Source organism: Drosophila kikkawai, chromosome 3L (assembly GCF_030179895.1).
Source record: "Drosophila kikkawai strain 14028-0561.14 chromosome 3L, DkikHiC1v2, whole genome shotgun sequence".
Taxonomy (NCBI): domain Eukaryota; kingdom Metazoa; phylum Arthropoda; class Insecta; order Diptera; family Drosophilidae; genus Drosophila; species Drosophila kikkawai.
Genome location: NC_091730.1, coordinates 26,940,571 through 26,957,524, shown reverse-complemented (window position 1 = coordinate 26,957,524; position 16,954 = coordinate 26,940,571). Strand labels below are relative to the sequence as shown.

General features: G+C 38.9%; 1 pseudogene; it reads right to left on the bottom strand.

Annotated features, from left to right (window-relative positions):
- Positions 1-769: 769 nt before the first annotated feature.
- On the bottom strand, positions 770-1,947 carry LOC121502660 (uncharacterized; annotated as a pseudogene).
- Between the last annotated feature and the right edge of the window lie 15,007 nt (positions 1,948-16,954).

Sequence of the window (16,954 nt, the reverse complement as noted above, 5' to 3'; positions counted from 1 at the left end):
CTTCTGTCTTTGACCTTTGACTGTACAATCTTTCCGTATTTGTCCCAGTCAGTGTTTCGGGGGTTTCGCTTCGGCGCCGTTTCACATACCGGCATCACGATTTCGAAGAATATGTACCTGTGGTCTGAAAACGAGTCTTGTGTAGAGACTCTCCAATTTCTTACCTTGTAATCACTATGCTCCATTTGAAGGGTTATGTCTAGTACTTCCTCCCAGCCCTGAAATCCTTCCGTGCTTGGAAAGATGAAGGTGGGCGTGTTTCCCTTGTTACATATATTGACGTCACGACATATAATACTATCGAAGAGAGACTCACCCCTTTCGTTTGTCTCCTTACTTCCCCACAGTGTGTGCCTTGCGTTGGCATCGCACCCGAGGATGAGCGTCGTCTTAGTCTCCTCGGCCCATTGCATCACTTTATTAACCGCTTCAGGTGGTGCAGGTTCGTCGTGGGCCATGTAACCGGAGGCTATTAGTATGGCTGTCCCATCCGCCGCCTTGAATCTTGCCACTGCTAGATCTAAGTTGCTGAGATTGGAGTAGAGAAGAGCATTAAGGTTGTTTTTAATGATTATACCCGCCCTCGGCCTACCTGTCGAGTTTGTGTACAATGTTGTGTATCCCTTTATGGCCATGCCAGAGATTTGTCCGTCCCTCGTCCATGGCTCTTGTATAAGGCCGATGTCGATGTCCTTCTCCCGGAGAAGGACCCCCAGATTAGCTGAAGCGTGGGAGCTGCGCTTCAGGTTTATCTGAACGACCGTCGGCATTAGATCGGGGTGGTGTTGGGGGTGCTGTCGTCGATCGCCAAATCGTCCAGCAGCTTATTGGCGTCCTCGACTTCATCTTCCAGGATGTCGTCCGGTTCGTCTAGAAAGACCTTCACCTTGGCTTTCCTGATGCCGTACCGGACCTTGTTGTCTGCTGCCTTCAGCTGTTCTAGGCAGCGCTGGTTGATTAAGAACAGATATGGCTGGCTGGACTTCATTTCTCTCTCAGCTCTGAGAATGGCCCAGTCCTCCATGTCGACTCCCTCATTGCTCGCAGAGTCTTGAGCACCCTTTCATGGCTAGACAGCCCCTTGGGCAACCAGATGCGAGCTCTGGGTCTCCTTGGGATGTCCTTGGCGGGGACTAGCTTTATGCTAATCCCTTTCCATGCCTTGCTTAGACTGGCAACGCAATCCGCCAGGAAATCCCGCGAAAACTCGTCGTCGCACCTGATTACCCGGTGCCCCCTAACCATGTCTGAGGAGTCAAAGGAGGGTGACTGGCCCGTTGGCTCGGACAGTAATTTGTCGGTTACCATCTCCGCCAACTGGGTCTCGACCTCCTCCCATTTCTCCATCAGCAGGCGCCCATCGTCGTTGAGCTCGTCTATAAGTGCCATTGCGAGGCTGTCTCTGGCCACCTCGCTGAACTTTTTCGCCGGTTTGACGAACGTGGTCGGCCTCGGTGCTCCCTTAGCGTCCTTGGCCATCTTTGGAGCGGTCTCACTCACCTCTTGTGAGCGGTTGCGCTTTGCTTGAGGAGGCAAAGACGTCTCTGGGTGCTCCTTCTCGTAGCGCTCGTATTCCTCGATCACTGCTAGAAATCTGGCTTTGTCTGCAGCGTCGCGCGGGTCGGCTTTGCCCTCCTTTTCATTCCTCGCTATTTTGGCGAGGATGAAATGGGCCTTGCTTGCCTGCGCCTTTCGTTGTTGGTGGGTCCACGGTTTTGTCTACCCGTGTTCACCGGTCGCTTTGGCTTGGCTTGCCGCCGCTTTAGTGTGCTTTGGTTGTGTCGTTTGAGGTGTGCTTGTCTTTACACCTCCCTCTGCATTGGACGGAGCTAGCGTCTCGTCGTCTGAGCGCAGTAGCTCCTCCTCGTCGAGTTCGCTTTCCGTCGATTTGTGGTGGGGTTTTACCTCCCCCACGAGGTCCGAAGCGGATTTTTTAGTTGTATTCATTTTCATAAACGCCCGCGTTGCTCGACAGGGCGAGCGCGGCGGGCCCGAGGGGTTCGGGGCATTGAAGGAAGGTCGACCGTGGCTTCGCCCCTAAGCCACGGCAAGGCTCGTTCCGACCCAGGGTTGCCCGGCCCTGGGAAGGCTCCGTTCGAACACAGCTGGTTTAACCCCTCAGCTGCGAACCTTATAGTCAGTGGGCACGGGTCGCTTTACACGCCTGACTTGAGGGGAGGTAGTTTTAAGACTTGCCCATGTCTCGGTAGGGATTGGGAGGCAGAGGATTATTAGGTGAGGGATTCACTGGAGGTGCCGCTCGCATTGGCCGTACCGCAGTAGTTTCCAGGAGGTACCACGCGGAGGACCTTCTCCCAAGAGAAGGTGGTGTCTATCAAACCGATATTCACCTACGAGTCGACTTGGTGTACCATTAGAGCCAAGGAATATTCATCAACAGTTGCCCTGTTGACTTTGCCTTGGATTGGTACACCCATACCACCCAACCAGGACATACTGGAAAACTTTTTTGGTGCCATGCGGGCAATGGGTGGACAATTCGACCACCAGACTCCTCTTCAATTTCAGTACAGAAAGATGAAACTGTCTCGTTGGTGGTATTGCCATAAGGGGTTTTTTCAAGGTAAGCTGATTATCCGCCTTACCAATTTCGGACGGTAGTCCGGGTAGTCCTGACACCCTGGTAGGGAACTGGGGCTCTGAGAGGACAACTGTTGGGACCCTCCAGTGGACAAAACGGATATGGGCAACACCGGGGGCACGGTCTCACCCGCGACACCTTCGGATAACGAATATTTTCTAGCACTTTATCTCAGGATTCTTGAAATTTGTCCTGAGGTCGATGGCTATGTCGAGGAAGGCTGCTGTTAGGAGCCTGCCACGCTGGTTGGGATCCGCTTAGATGCTGCACACCAGTTGATTTTCGTTACTACATTTCGTCTTTCCTCGCTTAAGTTCTGTGAATACACTTGTTGCTGGCATGCATGTATTGTGCGGAGAAACGTCGTGCTCTTGGCATTTTGAACTATAGGCAAAGTGGTTAATTTAACCTCAATTTCACATAATTTACACAGTCCAACTTACCACCTTAAAGACAAAAGCTGGTTTCCAATTGAAATGTTAGGAAACGAATAACTTTTTTTTTTTGCAAAACCGTGAAAATCGGTTGGAGCATTCTGGAGTTATGCATATGATCTGGGTCTATAGGCAGAGTGGTTAATTTAAGTTCAAATCCGCATAATTTACACAGTTCAACTAACCACCTTTTCTGTTGCAATTATTCTTGAAAAAGCCGCGGAAATATATGAGGTTAAGTCCGAAGAAGAGGACACTAAGCTTGCCTCAAATTCTACAATTTCCCAATTTCAGATGCACCATTTGTTTTACTAAACCATTCGAAAGTGCCCAATATTAAATTAGTTAAAATCGGGGACGAAGACAGACTGGCAATAGCTGAGAATATTCCCACCGCTGGTCCCGATTGGATAGTAATTCTGCAGCGATTCGATGGTAGTGTCGACTTACTTCAGAAATACTTGGATCAAAGCGTTGGTGAACTATCCGGGGAATTCTGGATTGGTCTTGATCAAGGACTATGGGCAGAGTGGTTAATTTAACCTCAAGTCCACAAAATTTACACAGTTCAACTTACCACCTTAAAGACAAAAGCTGGTTTCCAATTGCACTGCTAGGAAACGAATACCTTATTTTTCTCAAAATTGAACACAATTTCGGTTTGTCTCATAAAATAAACTGAGTAGAGAATTATGGCATGCTATGTGTCAGTGTTGGCGCTTTATGCAAAAATGACATTCCCGCTTTTCTGTTGCAATTTTTCCTGAAATTTCGTTACTGCAAAAATCACAAATTCCGAGACCTTTCCAACGAATGCAAAACCGTGGAAATCGGTTCGTGCGTTCTGGAGTTATAGGATCTCCGCAGAAAACTCGACTTATTTTTATATAATATATATAAAGATGCTCTAGAATACTTAGCGGGATATATATATAATTAAAAACTGCGCACCTCGGATCAGGTGGAAGATGGGACATTCAGCTAGTACGTTTCCCACGGAGGGCTTATTAAACCCTCTGCCCAGTTCTTGGGACAAATAAAAGAGCTGGAGAACATATTTTTATACCCTTGCAGGATATTATAATTTCAGTCAGAAGTTTGCAACGCAGTGAAGGAGACGTTTCCGACCCTATAAAGTATATATATTTTTGATCAGCATCAATAGCCGAGTCGATCTAGCCATGTCCGTCTGTCCGTTTCTACGCAAACTAGTCTCTCAGTTTTAAAGCTATCTGAATGAAACTTTGCATTTAGTTTTCTATATACTCTCACTGCTATATATGTCGGAACGGGCCGGATCGGACGACTATATCATATAGCTGCCATACAAATGTTCGATATATTTTTAGAAAAAAAAATTATAACTTGGCTCAATATTATTCCATCTTTTTTGAGATATAGCCATTTTATATTATTCCGGAATTTCCGTAAAAATTTTATGAAAATCGGACGACTATGTCTTATAGCTGCCATAGGAACGATCGGGAAATTAATCGAAAAAAAATTATAACATCGTTGTTTTTCAACGTATTTTAATTTACTTTAACCCTCTAATGCCCAAATTTTTTTTTCCAAGAAAAAAATTATTTTTGGATTCAGTATGTATCAAAAGTGAATGTTTGTTCTGGAAAAATTTTTACTTTTGCTCGGATCGAGTTTTATATGACTATAACCTTCGACCGCCTAGAGGCGGCTTTGGGCAGATGATGGGCCAAAAAAAAATGAGGTAATCAATAATTTTGTTTACATGTTTTATTATATATATTATAAAGATGAACACCAAAAGCAAATAAAATAACAATTAAAACTAAAGTTACTTAAATTCACAAAGCTTCAAATATTTGTGTACAAAAAGTTCGTTTACTTATTTGTGATGAAAATCATAGAAACAGTCTTTTTTCTGGGAGAAGCACAGGTTTATGTTACATTTACGGCAGACAATTTGAGTTTCGGAAGTACAACCAGGAAGCTTACAGGTTTTTTTGTCAGCGCGTGATAAAAACATTGGAAAATGCTCGACGGTATCATAACGTACATCATTAAACGGTAGGGAAGTTTTCCTCCCTGTGCATTTATTTTCCTTTCCAATAGCTTGCCGCGGGCGGCCGGGTCCTTTTGGCAAATTAGGAGTTTGTAGCTTGCACAGCACATATGCGACCTCTGATCGGAAGTTTGGCAATTGGTATTTTGTGTTATTAGCGTCGGGCTGGTTTATTCGGTGGAACAAAATATAAGCATTTACCATTGCCAAATCAAGCATATGCGTAAATAGTCGATTTGTATACTTGTTGCTCTTTATGGGAATTTTATATCGACCAATAAGTCCGTCCATAAAATCGACACCGCCCATGTGGCTGTTATATTCGTGGATAACATTTGGGCAATTTATGTAAACTAACTTTTTTTCGGAACGAACAAAACGTGAAACCTGACCTTTTGGATTCGTTTCATTCAGGAAAGGCTTAGTGCCCGCGTAAGTCGAAGCAAGTCGTACTGCCTTATTGTCCTTCCAAATCGTCAAAGACAATTGGACTCCCGATACAGATCCACAAAATTCTGTAGAATATCCACGCACTTGTTTTTTGAGGTCGCTGTCAGTTGGCAGCTTACAATTTGGAATGCGATTCGAGCGAATAGTTCCCAAAGAAAATATTCCCCGGGACTTGAGATATACAAGAAGCGGCAACGAAGTATAATAATTGTCAAAGTAGATAATCTGATTTTTAAAATCCGGAACATTGCGTGACAATCGAACAACTACATTTGCTGCCGCACCAAGATCTGGTGAGCCAGTTTGAACAACGTTGTCACCTGCTCCACAATATATCTCGAAATTATAGCAAAAGCCAGAAGAGTCACACAAATTGAAGAATTTCACTCCCCATTTGTGTGGTTTGTCTGGTAAGTATTGTCTAAGAAAGGTCTTCATCTTCGTTGCACACATTTGTTCATCCACAGATAAGCGTTGGCGCATCGGAACTAATTGAAACTTATCATTGAAATGATTCACGAGCGGCCGTATTTTGTATAAAGGATCGTGGTCGGCAGAATCCTTTGAGGGCAACTTACTGTTATCATTAAAATGCAAATTACTTCGTATTTTTTCAAAGCGATTTCTAGCCATTGTGTTTTGTATTGCTCCGAATGCGCACTCCCCCCAATATGAACGAATATTTGGGTAGCGAAAAACTGACATCAAAAATAGAATGCCAATAAATTGTCGAATTTCTAAGTTTGTTGTGGAAAACGAAGTATTGACGTCCTTTTGGGCAGCATACAAATTTGTTTGCTGGGTGATATGTTCAATAATAGTATCATTAAAAAAAAAATTGAAAACACTTGAATGGCGTATCCAAATTTTTAAGTTCTCCGAGGTCAGGCTCATTAATGGATATTGCAGATTTATCCATGACAAGGTTCGTTTGGCGCCACAACATCTTTTTAAAAAGCGGTGCTTTTGGGTCGATAGTCCAAACAGATCCACATTCAGCTATTGAGCTTTCTTTAACATCAGCAGTATTATGCTCAGCAGGCGCTTTACGTTTGCGTTTTTGTGCTTGAGGTGAATTGGACGGAATCGAACTTGAGGGAGACAACAATTTTGCAAAAGGAGTAGGACTTCCGCTTGAAGTTACACAAATCTCACTAGCCAACATAGAATCCGACATATGTAGCACTTGTTCAATAGGCCCTTCATCTTCCTCAGAGTCAGGAAGCGCTGCCTCGGAAACATCATCAGTCAAATCGTCTTCCAATTCTTCTTCTCCATCCGTATCAATATCAAAATAGAATTTAACAATTTTTCAATCTCCACGTCGGAAAGAGCTGATAGCTTATTCCCTTGTCGTCGTTCCATGTCTACAGAAGCAATTATATGTACTTAAATATGTTATAGGTTGTTTCACTTTTAATCTTACCTTATAAATTTTTTCCCGAATTGTCCCAAGACCGCCTCTAGACGGGATACTTTATAAAAGCAATAAAAAGCTAACGAAAACTTTTTTTTAGTGTGGGTTTCGTATTTTGCGTCCTTAAGACTATAAGCAACACGGTATTAATTTTTTTTCCAGCAGCAAACTTTTTATAATATTTTTAAAAAATATTTATGTTTTGCACTTCGTACAAAATAATTTTTTCGTCCGACTTGCACGAATTTTCAGCTTCAAATGAATACAGCAGCTTGCGCAAGCTCTAGTGTGTATTCCAAACGCAACGAACCTAATTTTTGGACTTCCCCGAATTAGAAAAAACGCGAAACCGAGTAAAACGGAATGAAAAGAATAAAATATCGGTGTTTTTAACAATACCCGTCTAGAGGCGGTCTTGGACACTAGAGGGTTAACACATAAGAGCCTGGTATTATTTCAAAATTTTGGTATACATTTTATGAAAATCGGACGACTATATCATATATTTGCCATACAAATGTTCGATACATTTTTAGAAAAAAACTATAACTTGGCTGTTTTTCCATATTATTGCATCATTTTTGAGATATAGCCATTTTATATTATTCCAGAATTTTGGTAAAAATTTTATGAAAATCGGACCACTATATCTTATACCTGCCATAGGAACGATCGGAAAATTAATCGAAAAAAATTATAACTTCGTTGTTTTTCAACGTATTTTAATTTACTTTGAGACATGAGCTACTGGTATTATTTCAAAATTTTGGTATAAATTTTATGAAAATCGGACGACTATATCTTATAGCTGCCATAGGAACAATAGGGAAAGTAATAGAAAAAATTATAACTTCGTTGTTTTTCAACGTATTTTCATCTACTCTGAGATATGAGCTTTACTTATTATTATAGAATTTTGGTATAAATTTCATAAAAATCGGACAACTATATCTTATAGCTGCCATAGAAGCGATCCGTAGATGTAGAGAAAATGTAAAGCTGGGAATGTATAACTGTAACTGTCAAACTGTAAACATAATAAGTAAAGGTAAAATGTTATGAAACTCTGTTTAGTGTCTGTTTTCGGCATTATAATTTATAATATAAATATGAAAACCAATCTGCAAGGGTATACAAAACTTCGGCGTGCCGAAGTTAGCTTCCTTTCTTGTTAAATGTAGTTTGTGACCAATTCAAAATTACAAAAAATGTTAAACAAACCTTACTAACAGTAGCTAAACACTTCAATATTGATGAAGACAAACAAGCATTTTTCTTCAAGGCAAGAATATATTTTAGAATTAAGAAGTTAAACAAAAGACTAGCCATACAGAAACAAAAACAACGCATAATGTCAAACACAAAATTATTAAAATTTAAGTTATAAAAAAGGCAACTGGTTTAATGAAATGGAAAACGTTTAATTTGGGACCTTTATTTTTTTATAAAACTCCACTTCAGACGGTGCGGACGTTTAAAAAAAAATTGCCCTGGAGACGATGAGCACCCGAAACACCCGAAACCATAATAAAATTGACGAGCTGCCTCAACAACAACTTTAAAGAGATTGAACAATTTAAGCCCCAATGTACAATCTTATAAACATAGTGTGTTTAACACACATACTATTGTCATTTCACTCAAACTTTGAGACTATACCTGTCCCACTCACACTTTGATAAGCCGAACTAGGGCTTATTTTTCCGACGAGACTACCTTGTATAATTCTATCATGGATCAGGGCATTCCCTTGATGACTGAGTTGATATGTTCAGCTGTTTGTATTATGATATCATGGTTTGTATGGGAACAGCTCTTTTCAGATGAAAATAATGGACAACTATAGCTATTCATCGCCGATATTTTCAGTAATTCAGTCATTCGTCAAGAGAATACCCAGAATATTAGACTATGTAGGATAATATAAAAGATACAAACATGTCTTGCGACTGAGTTTTGGTTGAAAATTTAGCGACTACATTTTTTGGTCATTCCCTTGACGGCTGAAACTCGCAAATATTTTAAGTAATTCAGTCGTCAAGGGAATACCCTGACTGTCATTCCACACAGACCACCAGCGTGAAACAGTTGGAATTTTAGCAGATATGAAACTCCGTTTCTCACAGAGCTTCGATCAGCCGCGGCACATCCAAAACGCAAGCAAAGATTTTTTAACGAATTTGAATAAAGATTAACATTGATTGTTTTGAAGTGGTGGTGATGACTCTACTGCATGGAGTACGGAATTGTTTGAAAGATTTTTCAAGAGTATCATCTTATTCTCAAAAAGTTTTTTGGCCTGTCCAGAGTTGAAAGAAGATCGTAAGCCTTGCTTTTTAAATATTGGGACAATTAATGTTGCAATTCGCGTAATCAAACGTTCTTCATATTTGGAAAGTCTAGTTATAATGTTATCCATTAAAAATGTACAGGCTGCAAGGACTCCCACGTATGCAAAAGACCTCAAGCTATTGGAATGCATATTGATATTGTTACTGATGTATGAAGATACTTGTCTCGTAGCAGTATTAAATAACTTTGTTAGATCTAAAAAGATCCAATTCGTCCACAGTAAAAGGTTGTGGTGCTTTTGACGTATTTAGAAAAACTTTTCAAAATCCTGTCTATCATATAATATGCGCTTTTCCATCTAGTAGGAACTTCCTGTTTTTGACTATATTTTGTTTCTCCATCTGGATAGTCCTTCAACTTTTTATATTATATAGTACTGGATTTAAAATAAGTCACAGTGCTTTTCCATTTAGCAAGTAAAAGGGCCAAACAATCTAGTTTGAGACAGTCCTGCACTACTAAATTAACAGTATGGGCAAAGGATATATTTCTCTTTTGAAGTAAATCACAAGCTTTGACCATAGAGCTAGCATTATTGGTTACTATACCAACAATTTTGGAAGAAATGTCCCATTTAAAGAAAACTGCTTCTTTAATAAAACTGTTTCTTTAATATTTTGTGATGTATGGTTTGTTTCACATAGTAATTTGTTTGTTGACAACACAGCAATTTGCAGAACAAAATCATCTGTGACGAAGGTGCATGTGACAGTTATAAATGCTTCATTATCTACCGACGACAAGATATCTGTGGTAATAGCGCAAAAGTGATTTTTTTTTTTACAATTTTCTTCAATTTAATTATTTTTCGTCATACTGCTCTACCATTAACACATTTTGCAATGTTTTTCGTCTTGGTAATTTTTAGCGCGGATCAAAATTATTTAGCTTGTCGCCAAATTCAGTCTCTTCCACAACTGAAAACGGTCGCATGTCTGTGGCTATATATTGCATGACCACATTGTCTAGTTCGGCTTTTCGACGAGAATGCGTATCATAGCATGTATTTACAAAAGAATTAATCATTACCGAAGAAGACAGCTTCAGATCTTCAACCTTTAAGTCACCACCATTCAATTTAAGGTAATCTGGAATCAATGTTGATTAGAAAATATGTAATATTTAAAAAATTGTAATTTCTTTTCGAAATTTCCGTCAACCTAGCTCGTGTTCGCAATGTCTGTGATGTCAAAAATGCCCAGCACAATCGACAGTGACAAAAAACTATCGATGGTGGCTTAGAAAAGGTAAAAATTTGATACCTCGATAGTGTCATCGATAGATTCCCAGCTCTACGCTTGCACATCACAAAATAAACATCATATATTTGAAAGTGTAAAGCAAATGAAAGAAATAAACTTATAGCATGGAAAAGTTCCAAAAAAGGTAAATTAAAGCAAAACGATGCAGCTCAACTACTCCTGACTCGAACGCAAACAGCACACAGCAAGAAGCCCTCAAACGTAATAAAGGCATTTCGAAGGTGTGGAAGTACTTCAAGCGATCTAACGATAAGAAAGTGGCGAGTGGCAACACGTCAAATTTGAGAGATCACCTAAAACGATTTGATCCGGTATTCGATGACTCTGTTGCCAAACCTGCAGAGGCAATTGAGTCCAAGGACTCAAATTTACCTGCATCATCAAGCAGTAGCACAAGATCGAGCATGCACTCGATCTCTTTATGCCATACTTCAAACGAGCCATTTCTTACGATACCAACTCTAGATAAAGGAGGGAAAAGCTAAGTAAACCCTTCAATATAGTTGAAAATTAAGGTTTAATCGGGTGCTCTCAAATCTCCAGCAAAACTTACATATCTAAGAGATTTGCTGGTGAAGGGTGTATTTGAAGAGGAGGAGAAAAGATTCGACGAATCTTTCGGCACAAAATATTGCTGAAACTTTGAAAGGATAAAAGATCTATAAGTTGCCATGTTTCGAACACAGCTTGAATATTGTTGTCCAAGACGGTTTAAAAATTGAAAACAACAATTTGTGTTTGAAAAACTTATTTGCGAAATGTAAGACCACCGTCCAATTATTTAAGCAAAGCACTTTTGCAAACGTAAAATTTAAAAAAGCCCAAGAATCTGAAACACCGCTTAGCTTGTTACAGGAAATGCCAGCTAGGTGGAGCAGCTTCTACTTTATGATAGAGCGAATAATTAAAACAAACAAAGCGATATCAAAAGTTTTATTGGCCACAGCAAATGCACCTCTGCCATTTACTTCCAATGAAATTATTATTTTAGATGACATATGCAACATATCGACACTATTTCAAAATGCGATAGAGGAAATTTCCGGCGGCAAGTACATCCCCGGTTTCTCTAATAATACCAATAGTTTACGGATTATACCGCAAAGTTGACCAACTGACGCCACCGTAAAATACGGCCGAAGGGAAAATGCTGCAAGAATGTTTATTGCAGTCCATAAAAAAAGGTTTTTTAAATATGAAGAAAGAAGCATTACCAGAATTAGAACTATTTTGGATCCGCGGTTCAAAAAAAAATCTATTAAAAAAAACCTTAAGGGGGTCTTCTCATTGAGCAACTTTTTTTTTCGATTTTTTTTTTTTGCATTTATTTATAGCTTGGGATATTGTGTATATGTCCACAAAAGGATTTTTAGAAATTCGAAATACTTTAGAAGATACAGCCATTTGTGGGAAGCAAGGTCTTCGCAAAATGGGCTTTTTTCAAACTTTAAACGCGTTTATCTCGAAACCACGTTTTTCGAACTGGCGGCAATGATATCTCCAGTTCAACTGAACCGATTTTCATGAAACAAAGTGGAATCGACGCAGAATTGTCACCATTTTCGGGTGACGGAACAGATTTTTTTTTAATTTTTTTTTTCTATTTTTTTTTTTGCACTAAACTACAAAAAAAAAGCCCGAAATCGAAAATGTTTTTTTGAATGGCCGCCATTTTGTTTAAAAAAAATTTTTTAAAAAAAATCTGTTCCGTCACCCGAAAATGACATCTATTCTGATTATAAACCCGTTTTTATTTTTCATTTCGGACGCTCTGGAGACCCTGAATCGTGGCCGCCAGGACGACACATTTTTTTTCCACCACCAAGTTTGAAGTCTCATAACTCTTTGAACAACCCACGTATCGAGGCAAAGACAATTTTTTGATTTACTTTGAACATTTTTTAAAATAATAAATAAAAAAAATTGTCAAGTTTTCAAATAAGAATTTTTTTAAAAAGGGTCCAAAAAACGGGTTTTGAATGAGAAGACCCCCTTAAATGAAATGTTTTATTAATTTTATAGGATTCTCACATATAATAAAGTTTTGGTTATATTTCATTTTATAGCGTTTTTTTACATTTAACAGTAAAAACATCACACTATAATAATATAATAATAGCACTATCGACACTATCGATGGTTTGACTAAAACAATCGCTCGCTATCGATGGCGCCGACTATGGATAGTTCTTCACCTCTATTGTACACGACATACATATGTATATGTTTCTTGATTTCGGTCTTAATTGAACCAAACTGTGACGCATATGTTAAAAATATTTCTGGATATTGTTGTTTGGTGTGGTAGTAACAGTGTTGCCAGTTTAGCATTTTATAAGCTATCGATGCTTTATGGCGTGAAAAAGCCAGAGCTTGTTCTTTTTTATTTCGTATGATCGTGAATTTATTTCTAATCGATAGAGTCATCGAAGATCTATATGTTGGCTAAAGTGTTAACACCAATAATTTCGAGTGGAAAATGTTGCAAAACGTACGTACACCATAAGAAAAAAATTGAACAATATTTAAATGACAAAATCGATGAATTATAAACTAATTTAATTTAAGAGCAAACTTTAGGAACATATTTTTAAGTAAAGGCTTAATAATAAGATATTTAATAAGATTATTGTTCACACATACAAAAGAAAAATACTCAGGCCTGTTCTAGTTTCCACTCGGAAGTGAATTTGATAACATTTGCGGATTTCCCTTTGACATAAGCGAATTTCCATTGTTAATTTAGGGACGTTTTGTAAAATTTCCCCCTGGTGCCTTTTGTTCCCAAGGAATATCAGCTGACCGGTATAGACAAGCCCGTTTATTTTGCCTGAGTTTTGTCAATACGGGGCTAATAAGATTTTGGCCCGCACTGGCGTCCAACCCATAGTAGAATTATACAAGGTAGTCCAGTCGGAAAAAATAAGCCCTAGTTCGACTCATCAAAGTGTGCGTGAGACGGGTATAGTCTCAAAGTTTGAGTGAAATGTCAATAGTATGTGTGTTAAACACACTATATTTATAAGATTGTACATTGGGGCTTAAATTGTTCAATCTCTTTAAAGTTGTTGCTGAAGTGGAGTTTTATAAATAATGGTCCCAAATTAAACGTTTTCCATTTCATTAAACCAGTTGTCTTTTTTATAACTTAAATTTTAATAATTTTGTGTTTGACATTATGCGTTGTTTTTGTTTATGTATGGCTAGTCTTTTGTTTAAGTTCTTAATTCTAAAATATATTCTTGTCTTAAAGAAAAATGCTTGTATGGCTGTATCAATTTTTAAGTGTTCAGCTACTGTTAGAAGGGTAAGACATTTTATTTTATTTTTTTATTAGCTCAGATTGACAGGAATAAAATTTGTGCACACAATCTACTCAACCCATTGAGTTTATCTCAATGAATAAACATGAGCTGTCAAAATAAGCCCTAAAATTCAAACATTTGGGACCAGACTGGACTACCTTGTATAATTCTACTATGGTCCAACCTAAGTACGTTACTAGTTACTAGTTCATTACATAAAATTAAAGGTACAAGCATTTTTGGCCGTAAAATTTTAATTTGAAATATTTAAAACTTCAGTCATCTGTTTTCAACGTAGTACTGGAAAAGTTCGGTAAGAAGTATTGGAAAACTTATGCGGATGTCAGCTGTTTTGCCCGTCCCAATTCAGCCTTTATGTTGCCTCTGGCAATATCATTTTTTCCATAAATAAGATGAAAATCTCAACCTGCGCTTGATTTTTATGCTTCCTCCTAATAGAAATTGTCAATTAAATAAACTTTTGAGCGTTACTTTTACTTAAATGGTTGAAATTAAATTGTGGGTGTTAGTCAGTTGTTCTAAGGCAGTGTTGTGAAATTTTTTTTCAGATAGTGCTGTAAAATGTAGCTCATAAAAGAGTTGCTGAGGTCAAGGAAAAAATACCCTTCACATCATGCACAGTTTGCACAATAATTTTGGAGATATTTTGAACAAAACAATTTTTTTAATATAGGTTAATAATAGTTCTTATAATAAAAGACCAATTAGTACAACGATTGTTTAAAATTAACGTGAAATATATTCCATCGCTTATTTTTTTGTACGCTGACAACCCTTAAATAGTACCTCTTAAATACGACACAGCGGCGGCGGATTTGCAATAATGTTGAAGGTTACAATCGAACCGATTTAAGTATGTTAGTATTAATTAATTCAATTATGCAATAATGTTCTCAAAACTTCAAGGAATAAAATACAATTAACATTTGTAATTTTCATAATCGCATTGTATTTTAAAATAATTAATTTCTGATTTTGCGGATTTGAATCCGCCGACAAAATGGCACACGGAAAGTTTCCGATCGTTTCGCCTGCAAATTAACAGAGACTTAACAGAGGGAAATACGAATCCGTAAAAACTTTTCGGAAGTAAATACTAGAACAGGTCAGGGAAATCCGAATCCGAATAAATTTTGCGGAAGTGGAAACTAAAACAGGCCTGAATAAGTATAGGTAAATTAAAATAATATCGGCCGAAGGGAAAATGCTGCATGAATGTTTAGGTTTTTTAAATATAAAAAAAGAAGCATTGCCAGAATTGGAACTATTTTGGAACCGCGGCCGCGGTTCAAAAAATCTGTTTTTATCAAAAAAAAAAAAAACCTTAAATGAAATGTTTTATTAATTTATATAACTCCAATAATGCGGCTATGACATTGGCGAATTAATTAGAGACTTCATTCAAGATTTGACAGCGCTATTGCGTTTTACACAAGACGACTATGTTGCGTTCTAATGCACTAGAATAATGCATTAGATACTACATTGCCGCGAAAATCGATAGATCTACATATAATATACTAGATACTCTATAACAAAATACGGCATTCCAGGTATATCTAATGAATTCAAAAATTCAGTTGGAAAATTTACACTTTCATTTTCATTAACAACAGTATCAATTGACTTAAAAGACATCAGATCGCCTGGTAACAACTGTACCTGGAAGTTAATTTCGTCAACATCCATATTTTTGGCTGCCAAAATCGCCCGATGACTGACCCAGTTATGATTCAAGTAATTACTCTGTATATCCGGAAAAATAATCTGAATCAATTCATTATTATCTTGAAGAACAGTACAAAAATTGTCTGGCAGTTCTAGTTCACCGTTCCCAATATCTAGTAATTGCTCGGAAAATATTTGTGGTGATGGATCATTTGGCAACTGTACCCGCATGTTTATGGTCAATGGAAGTGTTTCAACACTTTGCCATAAGAATGATTTTTTCAAACATGCATTAATCTCATCCGCGAAAGTTGAGCCAGGTATAACCGGTAAGGTATGACGGAAATCGCCAGACAAAAGTAAGATAGTTCCACCAAAAAGTTTATTATTACTGTTTAAATCCTGTATAGTTCTATGCAATGCTTCAAGTGAATATTTGTGCGCCATTGTGCACTCATCCCAAATTATTATAGAACTCCTCCGCAAGACTGCAGCCATTCCACTATTCTTTTTGATGTTACACATTGCATCTGGGTTATGATGAATATCCAAAGGCAGCTTGAATGTTGAATGTGCCGTTCGCCGACCATCCAGTACAGTAGCAGCAATACCTGACGATGCAACTGCCGATGCGATTTTCTGTTGCGACCGTATTTTGGCAAGAATTAACGATATTAAAAATGTCTTTCCGGTTCCACCTGGTGCGTCCAAGAAATAAAAACCACCTTGTTCGGCAGCAACAGCCAGCATAATCCGATCATAAATAATTTTTTGTTCTGCTGTCAGTAATGGCTCACTGTTCGTTATAATCGTGCCTAAATTTCCATGGTCATATTGTTGTTCTCGTTGTAAATCGGTATTGACTAAGTCAGTAGCTGGGCGATTAGGTGAAGGCATACCATAATGATTAAGTGGTGTAAGGAAGCGTCTGGGCGGCCGGGGTGATCCTCAGCGGCCCAGAGTCCCCTCACAAAATTTATAATTTGTGAGACACCCAGAACGGAGAAGCGCCGATAATTTTATGGCCAGCTAGCGGGGAAAATGGGGAAGAAAATATTCGTACGGGATTATTTGGCCAGGGAAAACCAGGCGACCCGGAATAATCCAGCGGTCAAGCCCGCGTCAGCGCCCGGAATTATCCAGCGGCGAGACGAGCGGCCCGGAGTTATCCAGCGGCCACGCCCACGCCCACGCTCGGAGTGATCCAGCAGCGGGGCGCCTTCGGGGCAGGACAAAGGCTCGGAGGGATCCAGCAGCCAAGGCCTGTGTCCACGCTCGGAGGAATCCAGCAGCGGGACCACTGACTCGGAGGAAAATCCAGCAGTCAGCCCCGAATCCTCGCCCGGAAGAATCCAGCGGCAGGATTGCTCAGAGGGCTCGGAGTAATCCAGCAGCCACGCCC